This window comes from Dipteris shenzhenensis, chromosome 1 (assembly GCF_047967505.1).
Source record: "Dipteris shenzhenensis isolate YYH24624 ecotype China chromosome 1, Dip_SZ_1.0, whole genome shotgun sequence".
Classification (NCBI taxonomy): Eukaryota; Viridiplantae; Streptophyta; class Polypodiopsida; order Gleicheniales; family Dipteridaceae; genus Dipteris; species Dipteris shenzhenensis.
This window is the reverse complement of record NC_141596.1, coordinates 17,993,930-18,013,089: the sequence shown is the minus strand read 5'-3', so window position 1 is coordinate 18,013,089 and position 19,160 is coordinate 17,993,930. Positions and strand designations below refer to the sequence as shown.

General features: G+C 44.4%; 1 protein-coding gene across 5 annotated transcripts in view; it reads left to right on the top strand.

Annotated features, from left to right (window-relative positions):
- Positions 1-19,160, top strand: part of LOC147905485 (splicing factor U2af large subunit B-like) — a 76,534-nt gene that overhangs the window by 41,799 nt on the left and 15,575 nt on the right. The gene's annotated exons all lie outside the window — the stretch shown is intronic.

Genomic DNA, 19,160 nt, shown 5'->3' with positions numbered 1-19,160 from the left:
AATCTACTCTTCTAGGATTTTAAAAAGTCGTCGTGAAATTGATTGTTCTGGTTGATGACATTTGCCAATGTGGTTATAGTCGAGGCATCAATGGTACGGGATATTGTGTACACCTTATTAGTACTGCCATGTGATGAATTGTAATATTGACATTATTATTGGGATGGCCTTATTATGTGGCCTTGGTCTTGATCGGGTTTTTGACAGAAACCTCAAGTCTTGATGGGACCAAGTGGTGCCCATAATTGATGCAAATTTTCCCAATGTTTATGAATAAAGATGTGCGCTCATTTCTCTAGGTCCCCAGAGGTATAGGACATTTTGGTCTATTAGTCATAGTTTAATGTTAGCCTTAAATGGGAAGGTCATCCATGGTGGTCATAAATGAAAATATATCCCTCTTCATGTGTCTACGTGCTTCCTTTCTGAACCACTTTGCATGCATATGCATCCTCATATCTCTCTCACTTTGCATGTAGGAATCATCATAGTAGCAGCAGATTCTCTAACTGGGTTGCTCTTCCATGATTGGAGGGCCAATCTGCATAATCTCATTTAATGATTCTGCATTCTACCCTCAACAATTTGCTGCATTTTGTTTTATGTGGAAGAGAGGTTTATGACTTCTACTTGAGAGTAATGATGAGGAGAGAGTGTGAAATAGGTGCAGCTCCTAGTAATGCAAGGAGCTTTTCCTACAAGAGGCGATGTCAGATAGCGAAGCACGGCACAGTTTTTGACCTGTGATGGAAAGCCCGAGGTGCAAAAGTCTGGCTGGAAAATGTCAAGTTTTGGAATGGAAGAGAAAATAGCTAGGCAAGAGACCGTGGGGAAAGGGTAGTATGTAGACCTCATCTGTAAACTACTCGGTGTTTTCTATCAATTCAGACAACGGATTTTGCAGAGGCGTTTGAATGAAATGATTGCGAGTTGCCAAACACATATACTTGAACTTAAGAGTTTGCAATTAAGCTGGAATTAAGACTTATACAGCTTAAACACAAAGTGACATCATTGGAAATTGCAATATGATTGAGGGGCCAAGACGCGCCCCCCCCCTTATCCAGGCTCACTTTATTCTTGAAAATGGAGATACAAGACCAAGGTGCAATGCACCTTCCAAATTGATGAACTCAGTGAAAACCTAGGACCTAGATACAAGACTCAAGAGCATATGTACAAGGTAGACAACAAAAAAGAGGACTCCAAGCTCAGGTTTCAACTCTTGGCTTGCCCAATCCACAAGGAAGAAGCCTGCAACAATCACCACTTACATCCAACATTAGAGGCAAGCACTAGTTTCTAGAAAGATAGTAGAAACAACATGAAATAGTGCTGTAAATGAGATAAACTTGACAATACATGCTCCCTTCGTGACTTGACCCTTTTGTAGATGAAGTCCTTGATGCCTCTGAAGCTACCTTGGGTGAGGAGAGTGTGGAAATGGGGCTGGAATGAGAACAGCTTAGAAAAACAGCCTGTAGGCTAGAGAGAGAAAGCCTTTATGGAGTGATAGATGTAGAGAGAGAGTGCCAATGCTGATCCCAAGGGAAGGGATGTAAGAGAGGAGCTGTTGCTGTTCCAGAGGTGCACAGAAAGGCAGATTTCTGCAAGGGGAATGGGCTGGAACAGTAGAGAGAGAAATTTTGTAATAGAGAGAGAAAGACTGTAGCAGGAGAGAGAAAGGGGCTGTGCCTGCTCCAGGCTAGGAGAAGGAGAGAGGATGCTGCTGCTGTTCCAGAAGAGCTGAGGGGGCAGATTTCTAGAGAGGAGGGGCTGGAAGTGTAGAGAGAGAATGTGCTGTTGTAGCGAGAGAAAGTGCTGCTGAGGTGAGAGAATGGTCTGGGGAGAAGCTGGCTGCATCCAAGGAGCTGGAGAGGTTCTGCTGCATCATCCAAAAGGAGGGAGAAGAAAAGTGACGAATTTTCATGTATGGAATGAAGGGGAGAGGCCTTCTTTTATAGGCTCAGCCCCCTCCCCCAAGGCCTAGAGTGGAAGATGGACACTTGTCCCAGATTTTTAGTGGGCTGCAGTCCCAAAGAGGACAGTCCACAACCTGCCCCAAATCTACCAGATTTGGGGCCAGACACTTGGCCTGCATGCCCTGCCACTTGCCATGCATGCTGCCACATGTGTGGGACAGGTGGATTGACCTGCCAGCTCAGATTCCACGTGGCAGTCTGCCACGTGTCACCCCCAAAAACCCTTAAATTTTAAAGTTGTGAGAATTCAGTTCTGATCGCACCCACGGGTTCCTAACAGCTTGGACTATCTATTGACGTACTCTAAGGTCATAATTGAGCCATACTGAGCTCATTTGTTTGTTGTCTTATATTGTATCTCCATTACTCTTGGCATGCTGCCAGGCCCACACCCAAAGCTCAGGGAACATTCTCTTGAATGGTTACTAGGTCAGTATGCAATCTATGCATTTGATTGGTCCCATGTTTGGGTACTCAGGTGGGGTGTGGTTTCCAAATGTCCCTCTCAAAGAGAGGCCATCACTCTTGTGGGTCACTAATTTCCATAACCCCAAGCAAGGGGGTCCACCCTCAAATGCTAGACCTAGTCCCCATTGTCCGTAACTGAACAGTAGGAAAACATTTCATTTCTTAATAAGCATACTATTGAAAGCAAGTGGATACATGTTGAAGCATGTTACATCCAACTTTGCGGAAGAGCACTATGCCTTTTTGTCTTGCATTTCAGATTCATTAGTGGGTAGTTCAGATGCTACAACCACTACTGAGGATGATCCTTATGCTTTCTTGACTTGCAGTTATGATCCTTCAAAGGGTGCATGCTCTCTCAGTGTCAATGAGACACTGAATACTTGGTGTTTTGATAATGGTGCCTTTAAGCACATCACTTCTAAGAAGAGCCTTTTTGCATCTCTGCATTCTCCACCTACTAAAAAGAAGGTGACTTGTGTAAATAATTCTTCTTATTCAGTGTGTGGAGTGGGGGACATTATCCTCACATCCACTGATGGCACAGATTTCAGAATTTCAGATGTTCTCTATGTGCCAGGTATAAAGAAGAATTTGCTTTCAGTATCCTCTCTCAATAGAGGAGGATTTGAGGTTGTATTCGATGATGCTAAGTGTGCAGTCAGAGACAAAGAGAACGACTATGCTTTGATGTTGTCAGGCACTTTGTATGGGGGTCTTTTTCAGCTTGATATATATGAGAAAAGATCTGATCTTGAACTTTCGGTGAGTACTCCCACTGCGGCGATGCAAATTGCGGAGTTATGGCATGCCAGGTATGGACACATGAGCTATGGCAGCTTAATGACACTTCAGAAGCATGCAATGGTTGGTGCATTGCCTCCTTTGGAGTCACCTCCTCCTCATGCATGTGAGGGTTGCATCCTTGGCAAGATGCATAGATTTCCTTTTAAGAAGGATGGTGCAGTGAGAGCTACACGTAAATTACGGCTCATTCACAGTGATGTCTGCGGTCCCATGAGGACACCTGCTTTTGGGGGTTATCTCTATTATGTTACATTCATAGATGACTTCACCAACTACACTTGGGTCTATGGTCTTAAGGCAAAATCAGAAGTGTATATGCATTTCAAACACTTTGTGGCTATGGTTGAGAATGAGATAGGACTCAAGGTGTAGACACTTCGCATAGATAGAGGGGGGGAGTATGTCTCATGAGTTTGAGGCATTTTTGAAGGAGAAAGGCATCAGCCATCAGCTTACAGTAAGGCTTACACCTCAGCAAAATGGTAAAGCTGAGCGCAAGAATCGAACTCTTATAGATGCATGCTTACTAGTAAAAAGTTGTCTCACAGGTTTTGGCTCGAAGGCCTCATGTGTGCAAACTATGTTTTGAATCGGGCTCCCACAAAGGCTTTGAAGACAATCACTCCCTATGAGTCATGGCATGGGAGAAAGCCTTCAGTGGATCACTTTAGAGTTTTTGGTTGTGTTGCATATGTCCACGTGCCTGTGGAGTTTCGACATAAGTTGTCAGATAAGGCACTTAAATGCATTTTTGTAGGTACAGTGCACAAAACAAAGGCTATCGTCTCTAAATCTTGCTTCTCGCAAGATTTTTGTGAGTAGAGATGTTATATTTTCAGAAAATTCACCACATACATAATGAATTGCAGTCCATTGAGAAAAATCGACTTGGGATGTTGTGGATTTGCCACCAAGTAAGCATGCCATTGGTACCAAGTGGGTTTTCAAAGTGAAAAGGAAGCCAGATGGGTCCATTGTGACAAGTACAAGGCAAGGCTCGTTGCCAAAGGCTATACACAGAAGAAGGGCATAGATTATGAGGAGACTTTTGCTCCTACATCTCGGATGACCACCATAAGGTCAGTTAGTGCCATGGCTGCAAATTTTGTTTGGAATGTCCATCAGTTGGATATAAAAACAGCTTTCCTTAATGGAGACTTGCAAGAAGAGGTTTATGCCAAACAACCTCTTAGATTTGAGCTTTCTGGCAATGCACTTTAGGTTTGCAAAGCTTAACAAAGCTTTATATGGGCTGAAACAAGCCCCACGTGCATGGTATGCCAAGATTAATGCATTCCTGACAAGTAAGGGGTTACATAATGAGAGGGAAGGAAAGGGGGAGAAGTACAATAGGGAGAGAGTGAGAGAGAGGAGTGACACAATAGATGCGGGTGTGAAGTGATGAGCCACACCACAAACTCATAGGTTTTATTAGGATTACGTTTTTCACCCTATGACTGTCTTAAGACAGTCATAGGTGTCATATCTTTAATAAAGGGGTGGCAATGTGCCTTTACCCCAACAACCTCCCACCTAAAGGCCAATGTGCCTAAAGGGGAGAAAATAATAAAAATTACAGCAATATACAGTTACTGTATACAAGACCATAAAATAATAATGGTCTCATCCTAATCCCATGATGTGGCGGCAATGTGCAAACCGCTCAGTAGGCAAGCTCTTAGTGAGCAAATCTGCAGGATTATCATCAGTATGCACTTTCACAAGCTCAAGTCGCTTGTCTTCCAGTACCTCCCTGATGAAATGATATTTCACATCTATGTGCTTGGTCTTTTGATGAAAGACTGGATTCTTTGCCAACATGATAGCACTCTGACTATCACAATGCAAAACTGGCATATCTCCTGTAATGCCCAAATCTCCCACCAGCCGAGTAAGCTATATTGCTTCCTTGCAAGCCTCAGTGGCTGCAACATATTCAGCTTCAGTAGTTGACAGTGCAACGCATTTCTGCAACCGAGACACCCATGATATAGCACCTCCTGCAAATGTGAAAATATAACCGGTAGTAGACTTCCGGTTATCTGCATTCCCTGCATAGTCTGAATCTGTAAAACCATGCACCAATGCATCCTGCCTACCATAGCATATGCACAAGTCTTTGGTACCCTTGAGATACCTCAAGACACCTTTCACTGCTTCCCAGTGCCGCTTGCCTGGATTTGCCATATACATGCTGATGACTCCCACCGCAAAAGCAATATCCGGACGAGTGGCAACCATGGCATACATCAAAGAACCAACTGCAGATGCATACGGAACCTTGGCCATTTCAGCCTTATCATCATCTGATCTGGGGCTGTCCTTACTATTGAGTTTTAAATGTGGAGGCAACAGGGTACTAATAGACTTCCCCCCCTCCATTTTAAACCTCTGCAGTACTTTGTCAATGTACTCCTTCTGTGTCAGAAACAAAAGTCCCTTGGACCTGTTACGAGTAATCCGCATGCCAAGAATATGGTTTGCATCACCCAAGTCTTTCATGTCAAAAGACTTATGCAGTTGTTTCTTCAAAGCACTAATCTCATGCTGAGATTTACTGGCAATCAGCATGTCATCCACATATAGAATGAGTAGCATCAAATTGCCATCCTTTGCCCGTTTGGTGTGCAAGCAATGATCGGTCTCACACCTATGATACCCTTGGGACTGCATGAAGGCATCAAACTTCTTGTACCATTCTCTTGGTGCCTGCTTGAGTCCATACAAGCTCCTCTTGAGCTTACACACAAGCTGCTCTTTCCCTTTAACAGCATATCCCTCTGGCTGACTCATATAGATCTCATCATGGAGATCTCCATGAAGAAAAGCAGTCTTCACATCCATCTGACATATATCCATGTCCTCATGGGCAACAAGAGCTAACACTGCTCTCAAAGTAGTCATCTTGACTACAGGGGAAAAGATCTCATCAAAGTCAATGCCTTTCTCCTGCTTAAATCCCTTGGCAACCAATCTGGCCTTATACCTCGGTAAAGCATTTGAATCCACTTTGACTTTGTAAACCCACTTGCATGGCAAAACCTTTCTGCCTGCAGGTAGCTGCACCAAGTCCCATGTATCATTTTGAAGGAGGGAGTCCATTTCTGACTGCATGGCTTTCTCCCACTTCTTTTTCTCTGATCTTCCCATAGCTTCCTTGAAGTTGGAAGGCTCACCACAATCTGTCAGCATAATAAAATCAGCCACATTATTGGCTCCTGGAACAAACCTGTCAGGAGGCCGTTGTACACGGGTGCTCCTCCTAACAAAATGTTCCGGATTAGGCTGCTGTCTAGCCTGTTCGTCATGCATAACGGGTGGCTGTACCACCATATCTGGCTGTTCTACAGCCCCATTTGCTGGCATATTCAGTGGTGCATCATTGGCAAAATTATCTGGCTGATTTTCAGCCTGTATACCCTCTTGAACAGGGTTATCTGCAGCAGCCTGCTGCTGCATATTAATGGGCATTTTTTGCTGTCCGACATCATCATAAACAACCCTCCTGTATTCCACAGGTTGCACGGGTTCTTTGTGTACACTATCCTCGTTAAAGATGACATCATTGCTGCGTAAAATCTTCCGTTTAACGGGATCCCATAACCTGTACCCCATTTCACCTTCGTCACCATAACCCATAAAGATGCATCTGGAAGTCTTTGGCTCCAGTTTGGTGCGCAGTTCTTTGCGTATATGAGCAAAGCACTCGCAACCAAACACACGTAAGTGCTTATATGAAGGTGGCTTGCCAGACCACATCTCCTCTGGCACTTTCAACTCCAAAGCCTTGTTAGGCGACCTGTTGATTATGTGAACTGCTGTTTGCACGGCTTCTGCCCAAAAGCCATGGGGCAATGCAGCATAAGACAACATACATCGAACCTTCTCCTGAATAGTTCGATTCATCCGCTCACTTACACCATTTTGAGATGCATTATGAGGGGCTGTGAGTTCCTGTTTAATGCCCTTAGCTTCGCAAAACTGTACAAAAGCATTTGACATATACTCACCCCCATTATCGGATTTGAGGCATTTCAGCCTGCGACCTGTCCGATTCTCAACCTGAGCGACAAACTTCTTGAAAGCATCTAAGGCATCGCTCTTATGCTTCAAGAAATAGACCCACACTTTGCGTGTGGCATCATCAATAAAAGTAATGAAAGGTGCGCACCCCCTAGTGATAACTGTGGCATCTCACACAAATCAGTGTGCACTAGATCAAGCGGTGCTCTATTTTGGGGAGTTCTCCTCTTATGAGGAGTCATAGAATGCTTGCCAAATATGCAATGATCACAAGTAGGCAAATCTGAAAATGAAAGAGACGGCAGATAACCCAAACGTGACAGTTCTTGCATTCCTTTAACGGACATGTGTCCCAACCGGCTATGCCACAATGAAACCTTTGGCAGCTCGGTTATGGCAACAACATGATTACCTACACTGGGAACATAAAGAGGGTACAAGGTATCACTCTTATAACCCTCAACCACTACTACTTGGCCATCAGTAATCACCCATTTGGAATCCCCAAATGTGGTGTGGTAACCACTGTCATCCAACAAGCCAGTGCTAATCAGATTTTTCTTGATTTGCGGCACATGGCGAACACCATCAAGCATAAATGTGCGTCCATCAGGGAATACTATCTGTATACTGCCAATCCCTGCAATCTGACATGCATAGTTGTTCCCAAGGTGAACAACTCCATGAGTACCTGTGTAGGAAGTAAACCACTCCCTATGAGGAGTAACATGAAAAGAAGCACCTGAATCCAAGAGCCAGGTGTGCATGTCATGGCCATCAATAACCAAAGTATGTGCAATTACAGCAGAAGAGCATAGAACATCATGTCTGTCACTGTCACTGTCCTCTGCTGCAACATTCACTGCATCCAAGTCATCTACCTTGGCCTTGCCTTTGCCTTTGCTTCCACTGCCTGCATCCTTTGCCTCAGCCTTCTTGGCTTTCTGATCCCGTATAAACTTGAAGCACTTAGACTTCACATGTCCCTTCTTGCCACAATAAAAGCATTCAATATCCTTTTTGCCACGGGACTGACTGCGGGATTTGGACTTACTAGCAGATCTCCCCTTCTGCTGAGTCCTGCCTCTTTCCTGTACCTGCAAAGCATTTGAAGACTTGCTGCTCGCATTATTCTTCCTGCTCATCTCCTCCATAAGGAGAGAGCTCTCTACATCAGCATATATAAGAGTGACATTTGAATTAGACAGGGTGGTCTTGAAAGTGTCCCAACTCTCAGGGAGGGTACACAACAAGAAAGTAGCCTTGAACTCCTCATCAAGGTTCAACCCCTGTGCAATCAGCTGTGTAAAGATGGCATTGAACTCACTCAAGTGTGAGGTCATAGCTGTACCTTCCTTCATGCGAAGATCAACCAGCTTCTTCAACCAATACACCTTACTGGCTGAACTCTTTTGGGCATACAACTCTACTAGCCTCTGCCATACGCCATAAGAGGTCTTTTCAGCCTGAACATTATACACAAGAGAATCACTGAGAGTAAGCATGATAGCAGCCCTCGCGGACAAATCTAGCTCCTCCCACTCATCATCTGACATCCCAGATGGCTTGACACCCTTCACCCTTATGGGCTTATAAATCTTCTTAAGCAGAAGTACATTCAAACACTGTTCTGCCCATAATGCATAATTGTGTGCCCCTTCCAACTTCTTTATGTTCAGAATTGATGATTCACTTCCCCCTGATGCCATATCAGATAAGGAAAGTACCTGACTCCCTGTAAGTCAAAAGAGACTGAATAAAATTCTGATTTCTCAGAAAAAACCTGCTCTATCAAGAGCCAGGAGCACTCACAATAGTGCTGTTTTTACTGTCAAAACATCTGCAGCAAAACAGAAAAAATTTCCCTCCAGTTACTGTACCTTCTGACACACTGTACCATGCTCAAATAGGCATAAAACAGTAATTTCAGAATGCTGCAGCTGTTCCACAAGTGCTTTAACAGTGCATCATCAGCTGATGAAGCACCAAACACTGCTGTCCTGATCACTTCTCCCACCTCAGATGAGGTATTGCACTGATTTTATATGCATAAACCACTTGTCATACACTGTTTTGTTCACTGAAAAAGAGGCTCCAGACACTTCAGCCTGTCACAAATCTGCAACAGAAAATGGGACAAATCCCAAGCAATCACCCTTCTGCCAAGGGGATAAAAGGCATCTGAAGGTCTCAAACAGTAACCCAAGTGTTCTCAAGCAAAATCTGGGCAAAAGCCCTCTGATATGACACCTGTACCAAGTGAAAGACACCTCAACACTGAGGTAGCATACAAAATACAGCGCTCTCCTGGCAACTTTCACCTGACAATGCAATGCATAAACAGCCCTGTGTATACAATAACAACACAGATCCCAACGTACAAACACTGAAGAGAAAATCTTTTGAGCACTGTCAACGATGGACAGTTAGGGACCGAGTAAACTCGATGCGCCCTGGCCAAGCGTGGCTCAACTGAGATTTTCCAAGGTGTCGTACACAAAATGTGACCTGCAGAAATGTCACTGAATACACTGCGGAAACAAGACCAATGTGGGCTCCCTGGCTCCACACTGCCTCAAGGCATACACTGCATAAGCTTCCAGGCAAAAGCCCTTTGAAAATGTCACCCAAAAAACTGAGATTTGCACTCAGCAAAAGCATAAAAGTCCTGTGCAAAATCAAGGCATTACCTTCCCGAAACAAGATAACTGTGCAACCACCACACACTGTGGTACTAGTCACCTCAAGCACGAGGGACAAGGGTGTACTTGTTGTACCTCAAACAACACAGTTTGAAGAACTGAATAGCCGGGAATGCTCTCTCTTTTCCTTCTCTCCCCAAAGAAAAAAAGTGCTGTACTTGCTGTACCTGTGTACTGGTAGCACTGTATCTGCTGTACCTGTGTACTTGTGCAGGGTACGAAATCCGAGAACAGAGAGAGAAATTTTTTTTTTGAAATGCTCTTCCCTGACGAAAAAGTTCCTGACGCAGCTCCCTATAAGTACGGCGGCGTCCGTACAGTACGAACGCCTGTACGGTGTCCGTACGGCGGTACGGATGGTCGTACGTCCGTACATGCGCGCATGCTCTGCCTACGCGCCGCCCTGTTCGAGGCCCTGAGGCTGCGTAGGTGCGCACCGGTGCTGCACACAGCTAGCTGCTGCTGCTGTTGCAGCTGCTGGCGCTGTTCCGCGCCGCCCTGCCCTGCTCGCACAGACGCTGCCCCGCGTTGCTGTCCCGCGCTGCCCCGCTGCAGCCCGAGCTGCCTGCGCAATGCCAAGGGCACAAGTCCCGAGGGGGTAGAGGGAGAGGTAGGCAGGGGTAGGGAGGGAGTGAGGCTGGCTCTGATACCAGTTGAGAGGGAAGGAAAGGGGGAGAAGTACAATAGGGAGAGAGTGAGAGAGAGGAGTGACACAATAGATGCGGGTGTGAAGTGATGAGCCACACCACAAACTCATAGGTTTTATTAGGATTAGGTTTTTCACCCTATGACTGTCTTAAGACAGTCATAGGTGTCATATCTTTAATAAAGGGGTGGCAATGTGCCTTTACCCCAACACATAATAGTTCCATAGAAAGCACCCTCTACATCAAGAAGGATGGGGGGGATATTTTGGTCATCATTCTTTATGTAGATGACATGCTGCTCACAGGGTTAAATGAGGAAATAATTGCAGATTTTAAAGCTGAGTTAAAAACTGAATGAAATGACAAATTTGGGCATGTTAAATTTTTATTTAGGGATCCAGTTTATACAAGACAAGCGTGGCATCATTATGTCTCAATCCAAATATGTGCAGAAGGTCTTGGATAGGTTCAACATGCATGATTGTAAGCCTATAGCCACCCATGGAGCCAAGGCTGAAGCTTACTATGTATGAAGCAGGTGAATTAGTGGATGTCACACTTTACAGCCAGGCTGTTGGATGCCTCATCTATTTATGCAATACATGGCCCGATATTCAGTATGCAATATCTCAGTTGAGCAGATATATGCACAGCCCAAAGACAACACATTGGCAGGCTGTAGAACGCATCTTCCGTTATTTGCAAGGCACAAAGTCTTATGGCTTGATATTTTCCGGGGGGGGTGACTTGCAGATGCATGCTTACAGTGATTCAGATTGGGTTGGAGAGTATGATACCAGGTAGTCCACTAGTGGTAATTGTTTCTTTTTTGGCAAAGCTTGCATTTCTTGGCTGAGCAAGAAGCAATTTACAGTGGCTACTTCCTCATGTGAAGCTGAGTACAGGGCAGCTTTCATAGCGACAGTTGAATGTGTTTGGCTGCAACGTTTGTTCGCTGATCTTCGTCTCTTATTGGAGGGTCCTTCTCCAATTCTCACTGATAGTCAGAGTGCTATAGCAGTGACTGAATCCTGTGTTTCATGCTCGCACGAAGCACATTGAGGTTCATTATCATTATGTTAGAGAGAAGCTGCATGCAGGGGAGATCAGTATGATGTATGTGTCAACACATGACAATGTTGCAGACATCACTTCCATGTGAGAAAGAAAGAAAGAAAGAAATAAATTTTATTAGAGTCTTTGGAAGGCCGATGGGTCTATGAGACTGAAAGAAAACCTGATACAAATCACAGTAAGGGTGGAGCTACTGAAACGAGCATCATCACCTGTGCCGAACCCTAAGTCTAATCATACATAATCAAATACATTTGGATGTAACAATGAAAAGAAAAGAAAAGGACTGAAGCGGAGCGGAATTCTCCGTATGTCATGTCGCCTTGGATGGTGCATAGTTGGTGATGGGATGCTGGCGCCCGTCAAGGTGTGCCATACGTCTCGGTCTCCTAGAGCCATCGTGACTCCCATGGGACGTATCCCGGGTCTAAACAATGACGAGAGGTCCCTCAGAGTGATCTGTCCCCCCCCCTCGATGTCTCGTGTGTCGTGCTGCGTGACACGTCCCAGCACTCCTGAAACCTATGATCTGCAAGCAAACACAAGAACACACACAACGTGAGTAACTGAGCAGGCTGCTCACCACCCAACCATGACATCTACGGGATGTGATCCCGAATCAGGAGATGTCCCCTTCGAGCCACGAGCTGAGCTACTGGCACGAACTCCCAACCAGATCCAGACCAACCTGGTGTCCCATACCACTAGGTGGCGCTGTGAAGCCTGGGATCTACTACTGGGCCTTGGACTACGCTATGATGCAGGCGCGCGTCCGCGACTAATCCAGGATCAGACCTAGCACTTGGGAACGAAACTTGCTCCCATCGGCTCACTGAGAACTGAACTTCTGGGCCCCTTATATAGACTCGGGCCCCAAGCGCCAAAAATAGCGAAGACCCCTAACTGGTTCGTACCCTTGCCACTCAACCCAAGAATCAAGCCTGCCTAGCTCTAAGCCTCCCCAGGCTACCTGAGCTAGTCTTGTGTACCCAGTACACGTGAGATACCAATCCGTGTAGATGACATACTTCCCCTCCTCTAAGAACTCACTCCTGAGTTCGCTAAAAAGCCCGGAAATGTTCTCTGGAGGTTTTGTAATGTCTCCCATGTTGCATCCTCCTCAACACGATCCTTCCACTTGATCTTGTATTCCGTGATAGTTCTATTTTGAATCTGTCTTTCACGAAATTCAAGAATACACTCAGGTTCGTGTGGAATAAAAGTCAAATCTGTAACTTGTATTATCTCGTGAGGAGAAACAAGTTGATCATCCGCACCCAATACTTCTTTCAGTCTACTGACATGAAAGACTGGATGTACTTTAACATCATGAGGCAATTCTAGTCGATATGCAACTGGTCCAATTCTTTTAATGACCTTGAACGGACCACAGTATCTGGGGGATAACTTCGGAACCAAACTTGTACTTAGGCTCTTGGATTCCTTGGGAATTCGCAAATATACGATCGTTCCTTCAGAGAACTCTCCAGGTGAACGATGTCTATTAGCATAAAATCTGTCCCGATCTTGGGCACTTCTAATAGACTCCTTGGCAAACTGCAACATTTCCTGGGTGTCTTGCAAGAAGTTCTTTGTAGCATCATTTTGAATCCCTTTTAACCCAACCATAACTGGTGACTTAGGTTGAAACCCGTACATAAGCATAAAAGGATTGTAACCAGTACTGGAATGCTTTGCATTGTTATAAGCAAATTCTATCATAGGTAGATAATCTTCCCATGAAGACTGTCTCTTAGATACATATGCCCGAAGCATATCTTCAACCAATTGGTTAACCTTCTCTGTACTGCCATCGGATTGTGCATGATTGGAGGAACTCATACTTAGAGTAGTTTCTAACTTCTCAAAAACAAGTGTCAAAAAGTTACTTGTAAACTTTGAGTCCCCGTCACTGACTATGTCTGAGGGTAAACCATACAGCTTAAACAAGTGGTCCACAAACTCGTGAGCCAGCTGAATAGCTGAAATAGTTGTTCTAGCAGGTAAGAATCTAGCCATTTTTGTCAGACGGTCGACTATGACCCAAATGGAGTCATGACCCTTGCGCGTTCGAGGCAAACCAGTAATAAAATCCATGGAAATACTTTCCCATTTATTACCTGGAATCTGTAATGGCTGTAATAAACCCGCGCCTTTAAGGCATTCTGCCTTAGTAACCTGACAAACCCGGCAACCTACTACATAGTTTTCAATAAATGCATGCATCTTAGGCCAATAAAAAGTATGCTTCACAAGAGACAGAGTCCGATGTATACCCGGATGTCCAGCACTAGGAGCATCATGACACTCCCAGAGAATCTTGGATCTAAGTTCCAGAACATCTGGCACACAAATCTTTCCATTCCGGAACAGCAAGCCGTTCCTAATCATCCACTGACCTCGCACCGCCTGTACTGTAGGTGGCACAATCCCTGAGTCCTGGTCAACCATGGAGCTCCCATCCTGGACTCTCTGCCAATAAGAACTGAAATGACTATCAGTTGCGTAAAGCCCTCTCAAGGATTGAAATAGGTCTGAGGATATTTCCATAAATGACATAGCATTTACAAACTTGACTCGACTTAAGGCATCCGCCACACTATTCAACGAACCCTTTCGATAACGTATTTCAAAATCAAAATCTTGCATTAATTCTGCCCATCTAGCTTTCCGTCCCCTCAATTTAGAACCATCACACACATACTTAATTGACTGATGATCAGTCAATACAAGAAACTTCGAACCATACAAGTAGTGTCTCCAAACCTTAAGGGCATACACTACAGCATAGAGTTCCTTTTCTAGTGTGGGCCAACGATATTGGGTGTCGTCTAGCTTCTTACTCTCAAAAGCTACAGGTCTGCCCTCTTGGAATAGAGCTGTCCCAATCGCAAAATCACTCGCATCGGCCTCTAAAACATAAGGCCAGGTAGGATCGGGTAATGCAAGAACGGGTGCTTCCTTGATAGAAAACTTCAAGGTTTCAAAAGCCTTGTTCAATGCATCATTCCAAGAAATCGGCTGGGTAGACCTGCGTCCACGACCTTTCAATATGTTTGTCAGGGGTGCCGTGATATGTGAATAATTACGCACAGACTTCCGTAGAAATACCGTAAATCCTAGGAAATAACGAAGTTGTTTCACAGTCTGAGGAATAGGCCATTCTTAAGCCTTCTGGATACGATCCAGATCAATGCTAATACCTTCAGAAGAAATCTTGTGTCCTAAGTAAATGATCTCCTTCATAAAGAAGTCACATTTACTCATCTTGGCATAGAGCTTATGCTGTCTTAGAATAACTAAGACAATCCGGAGGTGTTCTATGTGATCCTCAAGCGTTCGGCTGTATACCAAGATGTCATCTAAGAACACTACAACGAATTTGCCCAGAAAATCTCGGAACAAATCGTTCATCATTTGCTGGAAGGTGGCAGGAGCATTGGTCCAACCAAAAGGTAATACAAGAAACTCGTAGTGGCCACGCCTAGTTCGGAATGCGGTTTTATCTATGTGTTTAGCATAGATACGGATTTGGTGATGACCCGTACGCAAATCAATCTTAGTGAAATACTTCGCTCCGGCCAAACGGTCTATCAGATCATCGGAACGAGGTAGAGGGTATCGATTCTTAATTGTCACTTTATTTTATCGTTTATAATCTATACACATTCTCCATGTAGAATCTTTCTTCTTGCTTAAGAGGACAGGTGCTCCCCAAGGTGATTTACTTGGGCGAATATAGCCCAGATTCAGGTAATCTTGTAGCTGTGAAGCTAGCTCATCCTCCTCAAGCTGGCTCATCCTATAAGGTGGTACACTAATAGGTTGAGCCCCAGGTACTAAGTCTATGCGATGATCTACTGCCCGTTCTGGAGGTAAGCCTTCCGGCAGTTGAGCAGGGAATACATTCTTGAAACCATCTAACAACATTCTCAATTCACGGTGTTCAAACACACTTAAATCATTCTTGTTATTTACAGAGACAACAAATGAACTTGTACGAGTCAGGCAAACCATCCACAAAGAAACCTAACAAGGTCACTGGATCCATCTTTGTAGCTGTGGTCTGCAAATCTCGAAACCTCTGAAGATAAACCTCAAAAGTCAAGTTCAGCTTGGACATATCGAGGGCTTTGAGCTTGCCTACGATATCATAATTGTCCTCCTTCTTCAGAAACTCCTTCCTGAAGACCCCTTCGAAATCTATCCATGTTGCAGGCTTGGGTTGGAGTTCCTTCCACCATAGTAAAGCCTTTCCTGACATGAACCCGGCTGCAAGCTGTATTTTCTTGTCATCTGGATACGGGTGAAACTGGAAGTGTACTTGCCACTTGTGCAACCAAGTGTCAACAACCTCCTTGGTACGAGACTTCTGATCTCTGGGAAAAGGATCTGGAGTGATGTTCGGACCTAACACTGAAGCCATGGCATCCACATGCGTGAGTGCTTGAACAGTGCTAGTCAGAAGTGTGAGGGTAGTCTGAATCCCTTGGAGTTGCTGTGTCAACCCCGTTTGATTCGCATTAACTTGCTCAAACTTTCCATCAAGAGCAGTGGTGAATTCACTGAAGGCTTTCTTCGTAATCAGATCGTCATAGAGACCCTGGTCTTCCTCCGCAGGGTAGTCCAAATCCTGGTCACCCATGGCAAACTCAGGATTTACAGAATCAGCCATGTCTGAAATCCGATTTGAAAAGAGTAGCGAACTGAGAGAAGTGACTGGTGGAATCGAAGCTGGAAGGAGAGTGGAGCAGAGAGAAAAAAACCGTCTCAAGAGGAGGTGACGAAAGAAGAGAAGCTGGCCGAGAAGAAGGGGTACTAAGCTGTCGATCAGCTCGAGTAGGTGAACCCGGAGACTCCCCCTGCTGGTTTCGCTGCAGGCTGTACTGTACGGAAATCTGCTGCGACGAAAATCTGTAGAGGTGTGGAGAGGTCTTCTTGCGCACACGTGCATAAGCTGTGGCTGAGCTTGGGATCTCGCCAGGCTATAAAGGAGACGGTGCAGCTAATCTAGGAATCTCTACCCCCTTATCGCCCCTATTCTCTCTCTCTCTCTCTCTTGCTCGCTCGCTCTCTCTCCCTCTCTCACTCTCCTTTTGGTGATTGATCACTACCTTGTACACCACATTGGCCTTGCAGGGGGGTGTTAGAATCATTATCATATTCTAGGCAGTGGCCAATGTATTGTAATAAGTAGGTTAGGGGCACTTTTCCCTCTTTGAGGTTTTTCCCCCTAACCACAGTCTAATCCATAACTACAGTTAGTGGATAAAATAGGGTTTTGTCACTTAGACAAAACCCATCACTTCTTTTTTGTACCTACTTCATTTCAGTCCACTATTCAGCAGACTTACGTTCAGCTCACTCTCTTGCTCACTGTTGCTCTCCTTTTGTTCACAGGAACTATTTTGTGGGCTTTTTGAAATCGGCTAGCCTTAGTCCATTCAGTGTAAAGAGAGCCCAACCAGCTAGCAAGAGGGAAGAGAGTGATGTGATGGGGGGAGAGAGAATCCATTTTATATTGTGATCTCAATAACAAGCAACATCTTTTTTCTAGATGATGATTAAAGGGCCCGTTGGTCTTCAAATAGCTTTAGACTGTGGCAAAGATTCAACAGTGCTTGTGGCATTATAAAACATATGACCATGACTCCCATCATAGAATTACAATGTGTATGCCACATGACAGTTCTACAAAGCACTGTATAAGAATAGCTTATATTTTGGTTCTATTGCTCAGAAAACTAGAGCTATGTACAAGAAAAGCTCTATATAACTAGCTATATAGAAAGGTTACTGCTGCTATGGTCCATCCCTACTTGGAGAATAATTTTGCCACTTAAAATGGGAACAAGTTATACAATAAATACTGTAACATCATTCCCAAAATCAGCATCAAAATAATTGGAATATGAACAGATCTGCAGCTGCTTGTGTGTACTGAAGAGCAGCTCCAATATTAGTCAAAGGCTAAAGCATGGGCAGTAGATGCCAGATGGTCGCCCTCGTGAAGGCAGTTGAGCAGGGTATTTGATCTGCAATGGAAGAGGGTTCTGATGTGCCCTCATCCTTCGGTAAGCCCTGCCACTTACTTTCGCACTCTGTCATAGTTTTACCCTTAAGATATATACTGAATATGTCCATCATTTATCCATGGATGGAAGCTTCTAAAATTGACACATCAGGCCTAATGTGCTTCTTGAGGAGAGAGACATGAAATACATTGTAAATTCTGGTTGTTGGTGGCAATCCAGGTTCTAATAGGGTCTATAAAACTTGTGACCTAGGTTGGAATTAGTGCCGCCCTTTAGGGATGCATATCTGTGCTTATGTATCTTAATATAAACCATGTCCCCTTCTTCAACTCCACATGCAGCAACCTCTTATCAGCATTTCCCTTCATCCTCAGCTGTGCCTTGGCCATATTTTGCTTTGCTTGCTGAATGCTTCTTTTTCCATTTCAATCATTTCCTGCATAGGAGGAATGTCACTGGTTATGCTGATTGTTGTTGGGGAGTGGGAGAAAAGATGGACATCATGGAGAAGAGTGTGGGAACCACGAGCAAAATTGTTCCATTGAGTTGAGAGGAAGTCCTCTCTTCTATAGAATGGGAGAGAGGGTGGCCTAGATCATAGGCACCTCTCTTACATCAAAGGAAATCATTCCCTACATCAAAGGGACTCCTAAATCTAAGGCACCTCCCCATGTGGGGGCCTTTGCATTACATCATCACTTATGTCATGGTCTAGACACATCATAGCACTTAGTGTGCTACACACACACACTCACACACACACACATGATCATAGGACAAGCCCTTGATCACACAATTCCCAACATATCCCCCCTCAAGTGTTTATCTCTTGCTATGTCAAGGATACATCTAGTCACATAGTTTCACAAGCCATTTCATGGTGGTCAAGGATAAATCTATGGCCAGGATCTCATGCTAGCAAAGGTGCCCAAGGGTCAAGGTTTACAAAAATGGGATAGACCTCCCCAAATGGTTATCTCCCCTGCATGTACAAGGATTAATTTTAGGCCTTTGTGTGGACCTAGTTTCTCATGTCTGTAAGAGGTACCATGGGGGCAAACACATATCTCATGGCCTACATTATATGGTGACCAGAGGTGATTTACAAAAGACACAACACATAACATTCTTTTTGGAGTACTACTCCAGGCAGAGAACCTTAAAATTGACCAAGTGATGATAAAAAGCTCAAAAGATAAAGTCTTTAGTTTCTTCTATCACAAAGTTTGTGACTTCATTTGTTGATGGAGTTCTCTTCAACCAGATTTGCCACGCTTTTCTTTTTCTCGTTGCAAAAGTTCTCTGAATGATTGTTCTTGCCACAATAAGTGCTTGTAGCAATCTTTTTCAAGATGATTGGTTTTTCCACAATGCTTGCATGCCTTGTACTTGCTCTTTGATGTAAACTGTACTAGAAGTGCT